At 39.6% G+C, this 19,982-nt stretch overlaps 1 protein-coding gene across 6 annotated transcripts in view; it reads right to left on the reverse strand.

Annotated features, from left to right (window-relative positions):
- The window catches only part of LRBA (LPS responsive beige-like anchor protein), a 747,585-nt gene that overhangs the window by 716,260 nt on the left and 11,343 nt on the right, over positions 1-19,982 (reverse strand). The gene's annotated exons all lie outside the window — the stretch shown is intronic.

Consider the following 19,982-nt stretch of genomic DNA (forward strand, 5'->3'; position numbering starts at 1 on the left):
ACATCCAATAAGAGAGAAATATATGCTATACAAAAGAAAATTTTGTAATCTAAATGACTTAATAGTTAAGATTTGCTCTTTTATCCAGTATTTCAAAATAAATATGCAATTTCTTAACTGACATGCCATCTTTCACGAAAAAATTTAAATGGTAGTCCATTATAAATCTTTACCCTAAACACTCATCTTCCTTCATATTCTAATATACACATTTTCTTCTTTATTGTGCTTCGATTTACCAAAGAAATTTCAAATTTTGTGTGTGTGTAATAAACAAAAGGAGAGGCTTTGACTTTTATTTGACTATATTCACACTTCAATGTGGAAGAAAGAAGTAGAGACGTTAATGAAATCATAAAAGCGGTAGCATAACTACAACATACAAATTACAAAACCATTCTTGCTAGAAGCAAATTCTCTAACATTCATTTGTATACCTAGCTGTCTTACTCGTCAGAGTATAAACTTATGTTTAGTAAGTATAAAAAAAGTTAAATTTTAAGCCAAAGGATTTTCTCCCCACAAACTCTTACTTCCAAAATAAATCCTGAGAGATAAGCTCCACTGTGGAACTAGGAAAATCAAAGTAACTGCTGTATGTTAGTTAGGTCTATGTCAATCATACTTGTTTTCTTTTTAAGATTGACTGACTGATTTATATTCGGCTGTGCTGGGTCTTTGCTGCTGCTTGGGGCCTTAACTCCCTAGTGTGGTGCCCAGGCTTCTCACCGTGTTGGCTTCTCCTGCTGCAAAGCACAGGCTCTGGGCACACGGGCTTCACACACTGCGAGTGAAGGAGACAGAGGACTCACGTCCCCTGCGTTGGCAGGTGATTCTTAACCACTGGATCACCAGGGAAGTCTCAGTGTTAATCACACTTTAAAGTGTTTTTATTCAACATTTTAGCCAAGACAAAAATTTAATGTATATATGTTGAAATCTAGAACTCACATAAATTTAATAGACATATTTTTATATCCTCCTGTTGGGGAAGAAAATGGTATTCAAGAATGACAGCCAGAAGTCCAAATAACTCTTCACTAATCCAATTACTAAACTAACATCAACATTCTTCCAGTATGCTTAATACATAAATTTTATAACTAAGTACATATTAAATGTATAAAAGCATACTCTTCACAGTCACACAGGCATACTTATCTATTTGTAACACGAAACCAGTCTATTAATAGTGCTTCCAGGTAGCCAGAATCGAAAAGTTATATATTAAAAAGAACCAAAATAGGTTAAGGGCTTCCCCAGTGGCTCAGACAAGTTCACTCACCTTCTGAACCCGTCCCTATCATACCAAACCCAGAGCAGTATCTGTTATCAGAAATTAGATTAGTAAACTTCTATCTCAAATACAGAAGAAAAAAATAAAGTCAAACCCCATGTATAGACACATGTTGACCCTAGACAATTTTAAATATAAAACCATTTCAAGGGACAAAGAAGCAAAACACCACTGCTCTCAAAACACAAGAGTCCAGCACACACTGGACCCTGTTACTGAACACAGGACTACCACATTCAACACACCATCTCAGCAATGTTTTATAAACTCTGGCAGCAGACTTTAGGTTCCTAGAAAACCGTTCCCCAAAGTTTAGTAATCTTAAATCCTTAAAATTCCAAGGAACAAATTATGAGAACTAACAAAAACAAAATTATAGAAGCCATATATCATTAATTAAAACAACATATGAATAAATGAAAGAATGTTGATAATGACTGAAGTTGGCTGACAGGTACATAGGCGTTCTCTCACATTTCTGAGTATGTTTGAAATTTTCCATGATAAACCTCTTATTTTTATTGATTAAGGCTTACCTGGTGGCCAGATAGTAAAGAATCTACCTGCAAGGTGGGAGACCTGGGTTCAATCACTGAGTTTGGGAAGATCCCTGGAGAAGGGAACGGGCACCCACTCCAGTCTTCTTGCCTGGAGGATTCCATGGACAGAGGAGCCTGGCAGGCTCCAGTCCATTGGGTCGCTAAGAGTCAGACACAACTCAACAGCTAACACTTTCACTCACTTTATTTTCACATTAAGAGAAAAACAACAATCGGAAGGATAAATTTTCTTGCCCAAGATCACAAATGAGCTTAACTGAGAATCACAACCAATAAAGGAGGGAGAAAGAGAGAAGAGGTGAGGGACAAAAAGGAGGGAGGCAACAGGCTGGCTAAAGGCAAAGAAGCCGCCACTGCACTCACACACAGAAGACAAAAGCAGAGACACAGGATCCAGGGAAATCCACAAGCTCAAAGAGTCTTACATTATGCAATGACAACTACTCAAGGAAAAAAACAAAAAGACAACTCAATTTTAAAACCTGTAATTATGCTGTTAATGTAAATATTTGTGCACTTTCCTTTAGCTCCAACACATCAAATCCTGAAAAAAATCCTATTTCTGCCCCCACTAATAACCACAAAAAGATACAGAAGGCCTCTCTGCTGGCCCAGTGGTAAAGAACACGCCTGTCAATGTATGAGAAAATGGGTTTGAACCCTGATCCGGGAGGATCCCACACCCCTTGGGGCAGCAAAGCCTGTGTGGCACCACAACGGAACGTGCGCTCCAGAGCCCGAGGGCCACAACTGCTGAGCCCACGCACCACCTCCACGGAGCCCTCACGCCCGAGAGCCAGCACTTCACCACGAGAGAAGCCACCCCAGAATGAAGCCCCCCACCGCAACTACAGAGGAGCCCCTGCTCGCCACAACCACGAGAAGGGCCCCTGCAGCAACGAAGACCCAGCAGAGCCAAAAATGAAGACATGCACGCAGATATCAAAACTACCTGTGAGTAAATCTGAAGAAAGAGAAAATACGAAAATTTTGCCTCAAAAGTAAAATGAAATGATAATACTTGATTCATTAAACTGAAAGCCATTAACATCTAAATATAAAGAGAAAAATGTGTTGCAGTTTACAGACTTGTGCACCAGAGCCAGTTCTGGCCCTAACCAGCTGGCCTACCTGGGACACACCACTGATCCTCAATTTCCCCACCTAAAACTTGAGAGATTAGTGTCTTATTTTTAAGGTTCCTCCCACGCTCTGACATGCTATAAAGGTTCTGTAACATGCTAAGAAATGCAAATGCAAATACAGGCATATCTTACTTTCCTGCATGCACTTCATTGAGCTGTGTAGATGCTGAATCTTTTAAAAAATCATTATAAAGATTTAAGACAACCCTGCAAGCTCCAAAATCAATGCAGATGGTGACTACAGCCATGAAATTAAAAGACGCCTGCTCCTTGGAAGAAAAGCTATGACCAACCTAGACAGCTTATTAAAAAGCAGAGACATTACTTTACTGACAAAGGTCCATCTATTCAAAGCTATGGTTTTTCTAGTAGTCATGTATGGATGTGAGAGTTGGACTATAAAGAAGGCTGAGGGCCAAAGAATTGATGCTTCTGAACTGTGGTGTTGGAGAAGAGTCTTGAGAGTCCCTTGGACTGCAAGGAGATCCAACCAGTCAATCCTAAAGGAGATCAGTCCTGGGTGTTCATTGGAAGGATGATTTTGAACCTGAAATTCCAATACTTGGCGACCTGATGTGAAGAACTGCCTCAATGGAAAAGACCCTGATGCTGGGAAAGACTGAAGGCAGGGGAGAAGGGAACGACAGAGGATGAAATGGTTGGATGCCATCACCGACTGGGTGGACATGAGTTTGACCAAGCTCCAGGAGATGGTGATGGACAGGGAAGCCTGGCATGCTGCAGTCCAAGGGGTCACAAAGACTCGGACACAACTGAGTGACTGAACTGCGTCAAGCAAGCCTATCCATGCCATGTTTCCAACAGTGTTTGCTCATGTCTCTGTGCCACGTTTTGGTAAATTCTCACAATATTGAAAATTTCTTATTACTTTTTTTTTTTTTGCAATTGTCTAATGAACAAAAAAGTTTATTTCTCTTGCCTCTCACAATGTAAAAGGTGAAGTTAGCAGGGCAACTCTCTCTTCATGATCACTCAGGAACTTAAATTCCTTCCAAATAACTGCTCCTCGATCTCTGCTTCTGGGTGCCATTTCCAAAAATGGAGCTGTCCTGTTTGATGCTTCTGCCATCGCTGGTGCCCAGCAGGAATCACCCTCATGGCAGCCATTCACCCAAGCCATTCAAAGTTCAGAAGACTCTTCTCAGGAAAATTCCCCTGTGGTCCGATGGCTGGGACTCCGTGCCGCCACTGCAGGGCACATGGGCCGGATCCTGGTCAGAGAACTAAGATCCCACACACTGTGGGGCGCAGCCAGAAGAAAAACCAACACTCTGCTAGGGTCAGAAACCCTTCTAGGTATCTCATCATCATCATATTTACTACAGGGATCTGTGATCAGTGATCTTTGGTGATACTATTGCAACTGTTTGGGCATATTTTAGCAATAAAGCATTTTTAAATTAAGGTATGTCCATTTTAATTTTAGGCATAATAGTATGCACACCTAACAGAATACAATATAAATATAACTTTCTTATGTACTGGAAAACCAAACAATTTCTGCGACTCACTTTACTATGAAGTCTAGAATTGCACGTGCAATATCTCTTAAGCGTGCCTCTGTTGTTGCTGCCTCTAGTTCAGAACAAAACAATACATTAAAGGTGATTAAGAAGGGGAGAGGGGCGAGAGAACGGGCACATGTATGTGTGCGGCTGAGCCCCTCCCTGCCCACCTGACACCACTGCAGTACTGTCGGTCAGCTGTGCCCCAGCACAAAGTAAAAGGTTAAAAAAGGAAGAAGGCGAGAGGGACTTCCCTGTGGTTCGGTGTTCAGGACTTTGCCTTCCAATGCAGCAGGTACAGGTCTGATCCCTGGGAGTTAAGATCCCACATGCCTTGTGGCCAAAAAACAAAATATTGTAACAAACTCAACAAAAGACTTTAAAAATTGTCCACATCAAAAAAAAAAAAAATCTTGAAAAGAAAGACGGAGAGAACTTGTCAGCAAACAGAAATGAGAAATCAAAAGGCAATCATCTCAAGGACAGTGGGTAAAAGGGAAAAATCAGTCTATTTTAAGTAATTAACTGACTAAATTCACACCCCACAAGAGTTGACTAAACAGTATTACCAATGAATTTTGGTGGTTTTTAATTATTTTTGATTACATATGTTAAAACTGGCAGTGAACAATTCAACCACAGAAATAGTTGAAGTATGATTCTTATTCTTATGTCTTAATTCAAATCACAGACTAGTTACAAACTGAGAAAGGAGTAGATCAAGACTGTACATTCTCAACCTGCTTATTTAACTTATATGCAGAGTACATCACACGAAATGCTGAGGTGGCTGAAGCACAAGCTGCAATCAAGATTGCCAGGAGAAATATCAGTAACCTCAGATACACAGATGACACCACCCTTAAGGTAGAAAGTAAAGAGGAACTGAAGACCCTCTTGATGAAAGTGAAAGAAAGAGGAGAGTGAAAAAGTTGGCTTAAAACTCATCATTCAAAAAACTAAGATCATGGCAACTGGTCCCATCACCTCGTGGCAAATAGATGCAGAAACACGGAAACAGTTGCTGCTGCTGCTGCTGTTGCTGCTGCTAAGTCACTTCAGTCGTGTCTGAATCTGTGCGACCCCATGGACTGCAGCCCATCAGGCTTCTCCATCCATGGGATTCTCCAGGCAAAAACACTGGAGTGGGTTGCCATTTCCTTCTCCAATGCAGGAAAGTGGAAAGTGAAAGTGAAATCGCTCAGTAGTGTCTGACTCTTAGCGACCCCATGGACTGCAGGCTACCAGGCTACTCCATCCATGGGATTTTCCGGGCAACAGTACTGGAGTGGGATGCCACTGACTTCTCCGATGGAAACAGTGACAGACTTTATTTTTTGGGCTCCAAAATCAGTGCAGATGGTGACTGCAGCCATGAAATTAAAAGACCCTTGCTCCTTGGAAGAAAAGCTATGATCAACCTAGACATCATATTAAAAAGCAGAGACATTATTTTGCCGACAAAGTTCTGATTTTTCCAGATGTCACATATGGATGTGAGAGCTGGACTATAAAGAAAGCTGAGTGCTGAAGAATTGATGCTTTTGAACTGTGGTGTTGGAGAAGACTCTTGAGAATCCCTTGGACTGCAAGGATATCAAGCCAGTCAATCATAAAGGAAATCAGTCCTGAATATTCATTGGAAGGACTGAAGCTAAAGCTCCAATACTCTGGCCATATGATGCAAAGAGCTGACTCACTGGAAAAGACCCTGATGCTGGGAAAGACTGAAGGCAGGAGGAGAAGGGGAGGGCAGAGGATGAGATGGCTGGATGGCATCACAGACTCAATGGACAGGAGTTTGAGCAAGCTCTGGGAGCTGTTGATGGACAGCGAAGCCTGGCGTGCTGCAGTCCAAGGAGTCACAAAGAGTCAACATGACTGAGCAACTGAAATGAACTGAGGTCAAATTACTTTATCTTTAAAATGATTTGGCTTACAGTGATGCAGCTTAAGATGAACAGTAGCATAAACTGTAATGCATTTGCCTGATCAAAGAAAATATTTTGTTATCCCATCTTGAATATGCCAGAAGCTATGTTATTAAGTATTACAAGTTTTAAAAAATGAACCACAACAAACTTACCAGAATGACTAAAAGTAAAAACAGTGACAAAACCAAGTATTGTCAAGAATGGAAAACTAAAACTCAACATTACTGATAAGAAGGCAAAATAGTACAGCTACTTTGGAAAACCATTTGGCAATTTCTTATCAATTTACAACGCATTTATTCTATGAGCCAGCAAGCGTACTCTTAGTTATTTATCCAGGAAAAAGGAAAACAAGTCCACACAGCCTTATACAAAAATGTCTGGCGGCAGCTTTAGTCCTAATGGCCAATGGAAACCACGTGGCAACCCCGTAAACAAACTGTGGCGCATGCATACAAACGAATACAACTCAGCGATAAGGGGAACACGCAAAAGCATGAAAGGCTCAGATGCAGCTCACTCAGTATGAGAGGGCTTCCCTGAGGCTAAGCGGTAAAGAATCTGCCCACCAATGCAGGAGACGTGGGTTCAATCCCTGGGTTGCGAAGATCTCCTGGAGAAGAAAATGGCAACCAACTTCTGTATTCTTGCCTGGAGAATTTCATGGACAGAGGAGCCTCGTGGGTTATGGTCCATGGGGTCACAAAGTCGGACACAACTTAGCAACTCAACAACAAGCATGGAAAGCTGTCACAAAAGGCTACCTACTGCATGATTTTATTTTGACATTCTGGAAAAGACAAAATGACAGGGACAGAAATTAGGTCAGTGTTTGTTGGACTGAGAATGGGCAGAACGGCCTGCTGCAGTCAGGGGCGTAAGAGACCTTTCTGGGGAGACAGAAATAATCTCAACTATGATAATGGTTACAGAACAACAAACATCAAACTCTACATCTAAAAGCAACAAATTTTATTATATATATATCTTAATAAACGTGACTAAAAAAGAAGATATTAAGGTTATAATCTCTGCCTTCAAGCTCATGGTCTAGTGGCAGAACTATGTAAACATTTCTTGCCTGGAGAATCCCAGGGATGGGGGAGTCTGGTGGGCTGCCGTCTATGGGGTCGCACAGAGTCGGACACGACTGAATTGACTTAGTAGCATAATGGAATTAAGGAAACGCTGTAAGTTATAAAAAATATTCTGTGGTGGAATGGAAGGAGAACAGTATCTGTCTCAGAGTTGGGCAGAGATTCTTAGAAAGATTGTATCTAAGTTATGTCTTAAGGTATAATAAGCATAACTATGAGAGGCAGATAAGGAAGAAAAGATGGAAGTGGAGAGAAGAGCTGAAAAAGCAGCACAAGGTTGTAAAGGCAAGACCCATTAGAGGAATAAGAAAAAGCTCAGTGCAGCCTGAGTATGGTATATGGAGTGAACATGAGGAAAGAGGAAAGAAAGTGCAGGAGGAGCTGAGGCCTTAGACCACTCTGTGGGACGGCACAGCAGAGGGGAAGGACAGCTCTGAAAGGCTTCACGATGATCCCAGCAAGAGATGACTGAACTTGGGATTAAGAGAGATTTGGCGTCAGACCAGTTGCAGGAATAATGAAGGAAGGAAAGTCAAGGTTAAGGTCAAGTTTCTGGTCAAGCGAAAATGACAGCATTAAAGAGGACTGCAAAAGGAAATGCAGGTTTGATAATCTTAGGAGGGAACCACCAGGCTTCTCTTTTCCTATCTACTAACTAGTTTACTTGCATGCCTTCTTTAAATAAAATGGATTATTACAAATTATATGTTTAACAACTTTATAAAATAACTGTAGGAAATAAAGGCAACACAGCATAACCTCACCAGACTCGTCACAAGGACTTAAGAGACAGCAGACTAACAATTATTTTAAAACTAAAAAAAAAAAAATTGTTTTCATTGAAAGAAATGAAAGTAGAAAAAGAAAATCTTATCAGATTTAAATATAGTAGTTCCCCTTTGACCATGGTTTCACTTTCCACAGTTTCAGTTACCTTAGGTCAACCGTGGTCCAAAAATATTAAATGGAAAAGTCCAGAAATAAACAATTCATAAGCTACATACCATTCTGAATAGAGTGATGAAATCTCAAGCCCTCTCACTCCATCCCACTCAGGACACAAATCATGTCTGTGTCCAGCATATCCCACCATTTAGTCTCTTAGCAGCCAGCAAGGTTACCAGGTCAACTGTCAATGTTAACAGTGCTTGCGTTCAAGTGACCTTTATTTCACTTAATAATGGCCCCAAGCGCAAGAGCAGTGATCCTGGCAATTTGGATATTCCAAAGAGAAGCCATAAAGTGCTTATTTTAAGCAAAAAGTTGAAAATCCTCAACTTATTACTTATTAAGTTGACTTAATAAGGAAAGAAAAAAATCATACGCTGAGGTTGCTAGGACCTATGGTAAGAAGGAAATCTTCTATCCATGAAATTGCAAAGAAGGAAGAGAAAGCTATGCTTCTGTTCCAATCAAACCTCAAACTGCAGAAGTTATGATCACACAGTACATTATTAGTGTTTCATTAAGATGGAAAAGGTCAGTTTCCATTCCAATCCCAAAGAAAGGCAATGCCAAAGAATGCTCAAACCACCATACAATTGCACTCATCTCACATGCTAGTAAAGTGATGCTCAAAATTCTCCAGGCCAGGCTTCAGCAGTATGTGAACCGTGAACTTCCAGATATTCAAGCTGGTTTTAGAAAAGGCAGAGAAACCAGAGATCAAATTGCCAACATCTGCTGGATCATCAAAAAAAGCAAGACAGTTCCAGAAAAACATCTATTTCTGCTTTATTGACTATGCCAAAGCCTTTGACTGTGTGGATCACAATAAACTGTGGGAAATTCTGAAAGAGACAGGAATACCAGACTACCTAACCTGCCTCTTGAGAAACCTATACGCAGGTCAGGAAGCAACAGTTAGAACCGGACATGGAACAACAGACTGGTTCCAAATAGGAAAAGGAGTACGTCAAGGCTGTATATTGTCACCCTGCTTATTGAACTTATATGCAGAGGACATCATGAGAAAGACTGGGCTGGAAGCAGCACAAGCTGGAATCAAGATTGCCAGGAGAAATATCAATAACCTCAGATATGCAGATGACACCACCCTTATGGCAGAAAGTGAAGAGGAACTAAAAAGCCTCTTGATGAAAGTGAAAGAGAGTGAAAAAGTTGGCTTAAAGCTCAACATTCAGAAAGCTAAGATCATGGCATCCGGTCCCATCCCTTCATGGCAAATAGATGGGGAAATAGTGGAAACAGTGTCAGACTTTATTTTTTTGGGCTCCAAAATCACTGCAGATGGTGACTGCAGCCATGAAATTAAAAGACGCTTACTCCTTGGAAGGAAAGTTATGACCAACCTAGAGAGCATATTGAAAAGCAGAGATATTACTTTGCCAACAAAGGTCCATCTAGTCAAGGCTATGGTTTTTCCAGTGGTCATGTATGGATATGAGAGTTGGACTGTGAAGAAAGCTGAGTGCCGATGAATTGATGCTTTTGAAGTGTGGTGTTGGAGAAGACTCTTGAGAGTCCCTTGGACTGCAAGGAGATCCAGCCAGTCCATCCTAAAGGAGATCAGTCCTGGGTGTTCATTGGAAGGAATGATGCTGAAGCTGAAACTCCAATATTTTGGCCACCTCATGCGAAGAGTTGATTCATTGGAAAAGACCCTGATGCTGGGAGGGATTGGGGGCAGGAGGAGAAGGGGACGACAGAGGATGAGATGGCTGGATGGCATCACCAACTCGATGGACATGAGTTTGGTGAGTCCAGGAGTTGGTGATGGACAGGGAAGCCTGGTGTGCTGTGATTCATGGGGTCGCAAAGAGTCGGACATGACTAAGCAACTGAATTGAACTGAAGATGGAAAAGGCTTTAAACTCGTACAAGCAAAATTGGGAGATAGTGTAGATTCAGTTCCAGACCACCACAATAAAGTGAAAATTTCAATAAAGTGAGTCACAAGAAATTTTTGGTTTCTGTGGATATAGAAGTTTTGTTTCTGTTGTTGCTGTTCAGTCGCTCAGTCATGTCTGATTCTCTGCGACCCCCTCAGTCATGTCCGACTCTGTAACTGTAGCCCACCAGGCTCCTCCGTCCATTAAAAGTTATGCTTACAATATACCATAGTTTGTTAAGTGTGCAACAGCATTATGTCTAAAAAAAAGAAATGTACACACCTTAATTTAAAAATACTTGGTTGCTAAAACATGCCAAAACAACTTCAGTGGTAACATAAAAGATCAGAGGTCACAGATCACCATAAAAATGATGAAAAAGTTTGCAATATTGTGAAAATTACCAAAATATGACAGAAAGACATGAACAGAGCAAATGCTATTTGAAAAAAGGCACTGACAGAGTTGCTCAATGAGAGGTTGTCACAAACCTTCAATTTCTAAAAAACGCAGGGCCTATGAAGTGCAGCAGAACGAGCTCTGCCTGTGACAGGATATCCTGCGAGGGCGAGAGAGCACATCCACCTAACACTGAGCGCAGCGCACTGCTGTGACTGCCCTACCTCATCACGCCATTGCTGATGACCTCCTACTGCGTCCAATTTATAAATTAAAGCACAGCACAGGTATGCATGTGTAGAAGAAAAAAAAGTGTATACAGGGTTCGGTACTATCTACGGCTTCAGGTATCCAGTGGGGTCTTAGAAAGTAATCCTTAAAGTAAGGGGAGACCACTGCACTGCATAATCTTTCCAAGTTACCTATTAAGGTCCAAACTTGTATCTAAAAACCAATTATTTGAAATAGAGACTGTATTTTCCCAAAGAAACAATGGGACACAAAGCAGAGCTGAAATCTAGAATTATACCAGTGTCATACAAACCATCTAAAGAAGCAACATCACTACCACCACCAAAGTACAGTGATTAGAACAGGTCAATCTGAAGCCAAACAGCCTGGGGTTCAACTTCGACTTCCTCTGCCATTTACTGTGTGACCTGGACAACTTACTTAACTCTGCAAAGCTAAGACGCCTCACATCTTTAAAATGGAGATGGTAATATCACCTACCTCACAGGGTTAAAATGAGGATTAAAAGAGAGAATCCGTTTACAGCATTAAGCACACTTATTCCATGGAATTCTCTAGGCAAGAACACTGGAGCAGGTTGCCATTTCCATCTCCAAAGGAGCTTCCTGACCCAGAGATCAAACCCCGGTCTCTTGCATTGCAAGCAGATTCTTTACCACCTGAGCCACCAGCAAAGCCCCTGTTTATTAATACTAAGCACCAAATATGTATCAGGCATTATTTTAAGCAATGACGATAACGTGGTAAACTTACAAATGGAGCTTATTTTCTAATATAAACAAACACAAAATAAACAAATATCTAATGGAGATAAATGCTATAAAGATAAAGCAGGATACAGCAGGTAGAGTTGACGATGATGGTACCCAACTGGCAATAGGTAAAGTGAAAGTGAAGTCACTCAGTCGTGTCCGACTCTGCGACCCCATGGACTGTGGCCTTGTAGCCTATCAGGCTCCTCTGTCCATGGGATTTTCCAGGCAAGAGTGCTGGAGTGGATTGCCATTGCCTTCTCCAGGGGATCTTCCCAACCCAGGAATTGAACCTGGGTCTCCTGCAATGCAGGCAGACGCTTTACCATCTGAGCCACCAGGGAAGCCCGGCAATAGGTAAAGGATCTCTAATAAAGTAACGTCTAAACAGAGACCTTAAGGGAATGAAGGAGAGGCTCATACAGATAACTGGAGGAAGAAATAAAACCCATTTCTGGTAATACAGAAGACTTAGATGTCCAGAAACACACTCGTTCAGAATTTCTTAAAATGCTGAAATGTTAAACAAAAAAAAAAAAATTTTTTTTTTTCATGAATGGTTGAGCTAGAAAGGAACCAAGGAAAATATCTGGAGGGAAAAAACAACTAATTCTCAGTGAGCACTGAGGCAGTATCTAGCCTGGGAGCACCCACCAACCTCTAGCGGTGGAGAAACTGGGTCTACAGGGACTGCTAGAAGTGAAAAGGACAAAGAGCGTGGGGCCTAAACAAGATGGGGAATCTGAAAAGCAACCCTGTCAACTCATCACAGGAACACTGGACTATCTGCCTGCCTCAACCTGGGTAGAAGAAAAAAAGAGAAGTCTCCCTCCTCTCACTCCAAACTCATACTAGATGTGAGATCTAACAAAACTCACAAGATATTCTTAGTTTCAAGATATTCTGAGTTGAAGACACTGGAGCATGACAGAAGCAAACACCAACACTACCTGTAGGAGCACACTGCAAACCAAAACTCAAACTACATACACAAATAAAAATCCATAAAACACACTCATCGTTAAATAATGAAGAAGACAAACTCCCAAGAAACAACTCCAAACACTGAAAAAAATAAAAATGATTAGATATACAATATTAAAATATTAATGTTTAAGAAAATAAAAATATAAGACATATGACTAAGGAAAAGAAACTATCAAAAAATGAATATAAAAAAACACAAGTTCAATATACAAAAAATTTATATTTATATTATATTGTTTGTTGATATGTATAATTAGATAACTGAAAGGAGACCATTCTAGGCAGAGAGCAAAACAAGAGGAAAGGGACCAGAATGGACTAAACAGGACTAAACAGAATGGGCTATAACTACTTTACCAGAACAGTAGAATCTACTAGGAGATCTCAAACCCACTCAACAAATACTAGCTATTATCTGATAGATGTAGATAATGCAAATAGTCATTTTGTCTTTCCCATTTTAGCATCACATATAGCAGCCAGAGCAGAGCTCCAGAAAACTCCACCTAAGTTCAGAAGGGAAGAAAAAAACACTGTTTTTAATGAAGTGGGAAGACTCTTGAGCAGTCTCAGTGGTTTAAAAAAAAAAAAAAGAAATCTAAGTCTGGTGTGAGCAAGGTAGAGAAGAAGGAAAATGCAAAAGTATCCCCAAGTGATTCAGAAGATAAGTATCAGAGACAATAAGGATCAACAGAGAGAAAAAAAAAAACAACTTAAAATTGTCATTTCAAAGTAGGAGACTTTTCAAACTCAGGTATTAATAAAAATTATTAATTAGGACATCCTCTAAGTATTCAAAAATTTTGTAAGTCAACATTACATTCCATAGTAATGAGAATTTAGAATAAATTAAACTCCCAAACATATGCCAAAGTTTTTCATTTTAACTATCTGATTTAATGCTAAACTTTTTCCAAATCTTTTCAAGATACTAACAAGTAAAAAAATTACTATTTTTCTTTTCTTTCATACTATTGCCCTCAGACTAAGGTACTAATTAAAAAAGTCATGAACAAAACACAATACAAATTAAGAATATTTATTAACCACAAATTAGATGTATGATTCCCTAAATATTAAAGAACTGGTCATTTCATTTTTCTCCTGGTTATGAGAAAGAATAGAAAGAAAACTGATTGGTGGATATCTTAAACAAATACAAGTTACTATATACCATTTGACACACAGGGAAACTAATGATCAAAATCAAATGAAGTATGCACTGTTAAATCAAGGATAAAGTTTTAAGATGCTTCATTTTCTCAAAGCTTATCATTCTTTTCAATGTTTCCGATTATCATGAGCTACTTTTTCAATAAACACAATTCTTGAGAAATTTAATTAACTGGCCATTTTCTACGACTTTAGTATGAACACCCAACTTAAATTAATAGTCACATAGTATAATAGAGTAAACAGGATTCAGGTTCAAACCACCTGTGTCCAAAAGAGAATGAAAAAACTACAGAATGATTTCGGAAGGAAAACCAAAGGTCAGATTTGCCCTCTAGATGAACACACCAGCAGTTGAGAGTTTTTGAAAGGAGAAAACAATAGAGAAACAGAACAGACAATTTTTGTAGCTATGCAGGCAAAAAATGATGAGCACCTGGACTAGGGTAGTGCCAGAGATGCAGAAGAGGGAAAGGATTATAGATACCCAGTATCTCAAGGACAAGCATTCATATTAATGATGCAAGGTTATTAAAGTTCCAGTAACAGTCAATATACTCTGTTCAAACAGAAAAAATTTGAAAAAACATTTCAAATTTAGTCCTAGTGGAAAATATCAAAATAGAAATGTATTGGTAAAAGTATATTAATAATTCATCCACATGACACTTCATTCCAGATAAGGTGATAATATAGTAAAAGAAGCAAATATCACATTGTATTTCACTTGCCTCCTGGCATGAGATTATCCCTCTAGGTGGCTTAGACAGGTAAGATAAAAGAATTCCCTGTGAAAAATATAGGACAGACATCATCATCCTCTCTGATTAATGTGATCAATATGGTTAATATATAAAAATCACAAAGATAATTAACATGCTCAGAGAATCAACACATAGGAATAAGAGCAGACTGTACTTGTGAAATATCAGAAAATAAATCAAAACAAAGTGAAGGATATAAGAACAGTTGAAGAAATGGGGTACATAGAGGATAAAGAACTTAGACTTTAAGCTCCATAAAGACGAGGTCTATATTTGTCTTGTTCATTTTCTGTTCCCAATACCGTACCTGGCACACTATTTCTGCCCTATAAATACTCACTCAATGAATGAATGGATCAGTCCCACTGGAAATAGATATTTACTTGTTTCACAAGAGCAGTGTCATATTATGAAATCATAAGTTTAGTCAAAATAGCAATAAGTCTAGTCAAAATAGCAATATGTAAAAATGTTTCACATTAAAATCTTATTCAAGTTGATTCTTTGATATCTTACTTGAAAATTTAAATCTAAACTCCAGTTAAATTCACACTCTAATCTGTAAAAAAAAAATAAATAAATAAATAACCTGCCCTATAAATTTGGTAACTTTATTCAGTAAATATACCAGGGAAGCAAATCAACTTCCAGTAAAGATTATTTGAATACTGCTGCTGCTGCTGCTGCTAAGTCGCTTCAGTCATGTCTGACTCTGTGCGACCCTACAGACGGCAGCCCACCAGGCTCCCCCATCCCTGGGTAGAGGACCATTAATACATCTTCACAATAGGAAAGACAATAATTGGTATTCTCTCCTGTAACCGATTAATAGGGCTTTCCAGGTGGCACAGTGGTTAAAAAAAAAAAAAAAAAACCCTGGCCAACACAGGAGACTCCAGAAGGGGAATTCAATCCCTCAGTTGGGAAGATCCCCTGGAGTAGGAAATGGCAACCTACTCTAGTATTTGCCTGAAAAATTCCATGCAGAGAGGAGCCTCACAGGCTTCAGTCCATGGAGTCACAAAGAGTCAGATACAACAGGGCACATGGAGCGCACACACACATAACTGATTAATAAGCATCATCCTTGCACAAATGGGCACAATAAAGGACAGAAATGGTATGGACCTAAAAGCAGCAGAGATATTAAGAAGAGGTGGCAAGAATACACAGAACAACTACAGAAAAAGGATCTGCTGACCCAGATAACCAGGATGGTGTGATCACTCACCTAGAGCCAGACATCCTGGAATACAAAGTCAAGTGGGCCTTAGGAAGCATCACTACGAACAAAGCTAGTGGAGGTGATGGAATTCCAGTTGAGCTATTTCAAATCCTCGAAATGATGCTGTGAAAGTGCTGCACTCAATATGCCAGCTAATTTGGAAAACTCAGCAGTGGCTACAGGGCTGGAAAAGGTCAGTTTTCATTCCAATCCCAAAGAAAGGCAATACCAAAGAATGCTCAAACACTGCACAATTGCACTCATCTCACACGCTAGTAGTAATGCTCAAAATTCTCCAAGCCAGGCTTCAACAGTATGTGAACCAAGATCTTCCAGATGTTCAAGTTGGATTTAGAAAAGGCAGAAGAACCAGAGATCAAATTGCCAACATCTGTTGGATCATGGAAAAAGCAAGAGAGTTCCAGAAAAACATCTACTTCTGCTTTCTTGACTATGCCAAAGCCTTTGACTGTGTGAATCACAATAAACTGGGGAAAATTCTGAAAGAGATGGGAATACCAGACCACCTGACCTGCCTCCTGAGAAATCTGTATGCAGGTCAGGAAGCAACAGTCAGAACTGGATATGGAACAACAGACTGGTTCCAAATAGGAAAAGGAGTACGTCAAGTCCGTATATTGTCACCCTGCTTATTTAACTTATATGCAGAGTACATCATGCAAAATGCCAGGCTGGATGAAGCACAAGCTGGAATCAGGATTGCCGGCAGAAATATTAATAACCTCAGATACACAGAGGACACCATCCTTATGGCAGAAAGTGAAGAAGGACTAAAGAGCCTCTTGATGAAGGTGAAAGAGGAGAATGAAAAAGCTGGCTTAAAACTCAACATTCAGAAAACTAAGATCATGGCATCCAGTCCCATCACTTCATGGCAAACAGACGGGGAAACAATGGAACCAGTGACAGACTTTATTTTGGGGGCTCCAAAATCACTGCAGATCATGACTGCAGCCATGAAATTAAAAGATGCTTGCTCCGTGAAAGAAAAGCTATGACCAACCTAGACAGCATATTAAAAAACAGACACATTACTTTGCCAACAAAGGTCTGTCTAGTCAAAGCTATGGTTTTTCCTGTGGTCATGTATGGATGTGAGAGTTGGACTGTGAAGAAGGCTGAGCGCCGAAGAATTGATGCTTTTGAACTGTGGTGTTGGAGAAGACTCTTGAGAGTCCCTTGTACAGCAAGGAGATCCAACCAGTCCATCCTAAAGGAAATCAGTCCTAAATATCCATTGGAAGGACTGATGCTGAAGCTGAAACTCCAATACTTTGGCCACCTGGTGCAAAGAACTGACTCACTGGAAAAGACCCTGACGCTGGGAAAGATAGAAGGCAGGAGGAGAAGGGGATGACAGAGGATGAGATGGCTGGATGGCATCACCGAATCAATGGGCATGAGTTTGAGTAAACTCCAGGAGTTGGCGATGGATAGGGAAGCCTGGCGTGCTGCAGTCCATGGGGGCACAAAGCGTCAGACACGACTGAGCAACAGAACTGAACTGAAATGAACTTCCTATTACATCCTCAATGTGGTCAGTATATAAGACAAAAAAGATGATTAAAAACGTCACTTTTTTATAGATCAGTATTCAAGGTCATTTCAATTTGCAGGCTTACCTAGCTACATATGGACTGTGGAGTAAGACTCCAGTATTTTGCTTTGTTGTTGTTTAGTTGCTAAGTCGTGTCCTACTCTTATGTGACCCTGTGGACTGTAGCCCACTAGTCTCCTCTATCCGTGGGATTTCCCAAGCAAGAATACTGGGTTGGGTTGCCATTTCCTTCTCCAGGAGATCTTTCTGACCCTGAGATCGAACCCGCATCTCCTGTTTTGTACGGGGATTCTTTATTGCTAAGCCACCGTGAAGGCGCCTAACTATGAAGTCACTCAGTCGTGTCTGATTCTTTGCAACCCCATGGAGTGTAGCTCATCAGGCTCCTCCGTTCATGGAATTTTTCCAGGCAAGTGTACTGTACTGGGTTGCCATTTCCTTCTCCAAGGGATCTTCCCGACCCAGGGATCAAACCCAGGTCTCCCACATTGTGGGCAGATTCTTTCCATCTGAGCCACCAGGGAAGCAAACTATGTCATTAATTCCATTCAATTTTAATATCACATTCCTTAAAAACTTCCCCTTTCCTAATACACATTTTAGATTTAAAGGGGAAAAACAAACAAACCCTAAATGCCACAAGTGAAATCTTGACTATGTTAGGCATGTTTTAAACAATCTGATTAAACAGATACTATTCAATTACTTGACTGAAAGATGCCTATTGAAAGATGAAAGTCACTATTTCACATTTAAGGTTCTCTGCAGCCATACACTATATATGGGTTACTGTTTAGAGCTCAGGTTGTAGACTCCCTGAGTTTGAATCTCAGCAGTATTACTTGCCCAGTGATGTAAGCAAGCTACTTACCCTCTGTTTCATCCTTTATAAAGTGAGTATTACAAGAGCACAGTCCAACCTGCTGTAACTTAGACCTTCGCCTTGAACCACCTCCTACAGGGTCGTTAAACAGCAGAACATGCAGCTACAGTGTGGAAGTGACGTTGGTTCATATGTAGTTTCTTCCAAAAGAAAGAGAAATCCTTTCCAATACAATAAAAATCTTAAGAAAACATGAAAATTTACAGAACTACTTTCCTCTAATGCAAATAGTGCTTGGTTTAATGATTACAAGAACTACAGTTGACCCTTGAACAATGCGAGGATTGGGAGGGGGGCCAACCCTCCATGCAGTTCAAAATTCACATATAACGTGAAGTCAGCCCTTCCTATATGAGGTTCCTCTACATCCTTGGATCAACCAGCGTGGATCATGGAGTACTATAGTACTTACTATTGAAAAAAGCCCACATGTAAGTGGATCCACACAGTTCAAACCCATGCTGTACCAACACTTTTCCCACAGTATTAAGTATCTGAACATCTGTAAGTACAGATGAAGATTTGAAAAGACATTCCCCCCTGATTTAAAACAATGAATTCATGAAGAAAGCTATACTTGGGGTCAGAGTTTCAGTAATGATAAAAAACGATATCTATTAATTTCACAATTTTATTATCTAAGAAAACAGGTTGATGATAATGTTAATAATAACTTTCTAATATCTTTATATAATTTTCTTTAATAATTAGTATTTTCTCCATTTTAGATACCAGAGAGCCTCACTGGTGCCTACTCTGTTTCTAGAAAAGATATGATATCCCATTTGAAATTGATTAATTATCATTTTACTACCAGGACTGACTTAAGTTTCATGTACTAACATCAAACCCACACTTTCAAAAAAAATGTGCTGTGTAAAAAGTTTTACGTATGTATGTGTGTATTTATAAGCTCTAAGATATAATGATTATTTTTATTCAAGATATTAAAGCCCAAATATGATAAAGACTGGATTCAATTAGGTACTATATATAGAACTTGAGATAATATATTTATATTACTTTATGAGAAAAATATTTTCATTAGAAACAACAAAGCTAAATACTTCATCAGAAGCCATAGCTTTAAGAGATTTAGTGTAGTTTATAAATAAAAGTACTACACTAAAGTCATTATTCATGAACAAAGATCTTATTAGGCAGGGAGAAAATCTTTCTCAGTTCTCAAGCCATAGATTTATCTCTAACAGAACGCAGTTAATTGAGACCTCAGTTCTTCATCTTTCTGTAAGAATCTATAGAGAAAATGCAGCCCCTTTCCTCTAAAACTAATTTTTATAGAACACAAATTACTTAGTCTGGTCAAGAGACGTCTAAGAAGTAAATGCAAAAACCCAGGTGTTAATAGAGACAACAAAACTCAGAGCAAGAACACGAGATAGTCACATAACGTGGTGTCTAATCTCTTAACCAAAGTAAGAATCTACTCTATAATATCCCCAATATGCAATCTTCTAAAACCTCCAACAACAAGAAATTCTCTACTTTACAAAGCACATCTCAATCACATATTATTCTGGGACAAATCCAATTAGA

The sequence above is a fragment of the Bubalus bubalis genome, chromosome 17, assembly GCF_019923935.1.
Source record: "Bubalus bubalis isolate 160015118507 breed Murrah chromosome 17, NDDB_SH_1, whole genome shotgun sequence".
Lineage (NCBI taxonomy): Eukaryota > Metazoa > Chordata > Mammalia > Artiodactyla > Bovidae > Bubalus > Bubalus bubalis.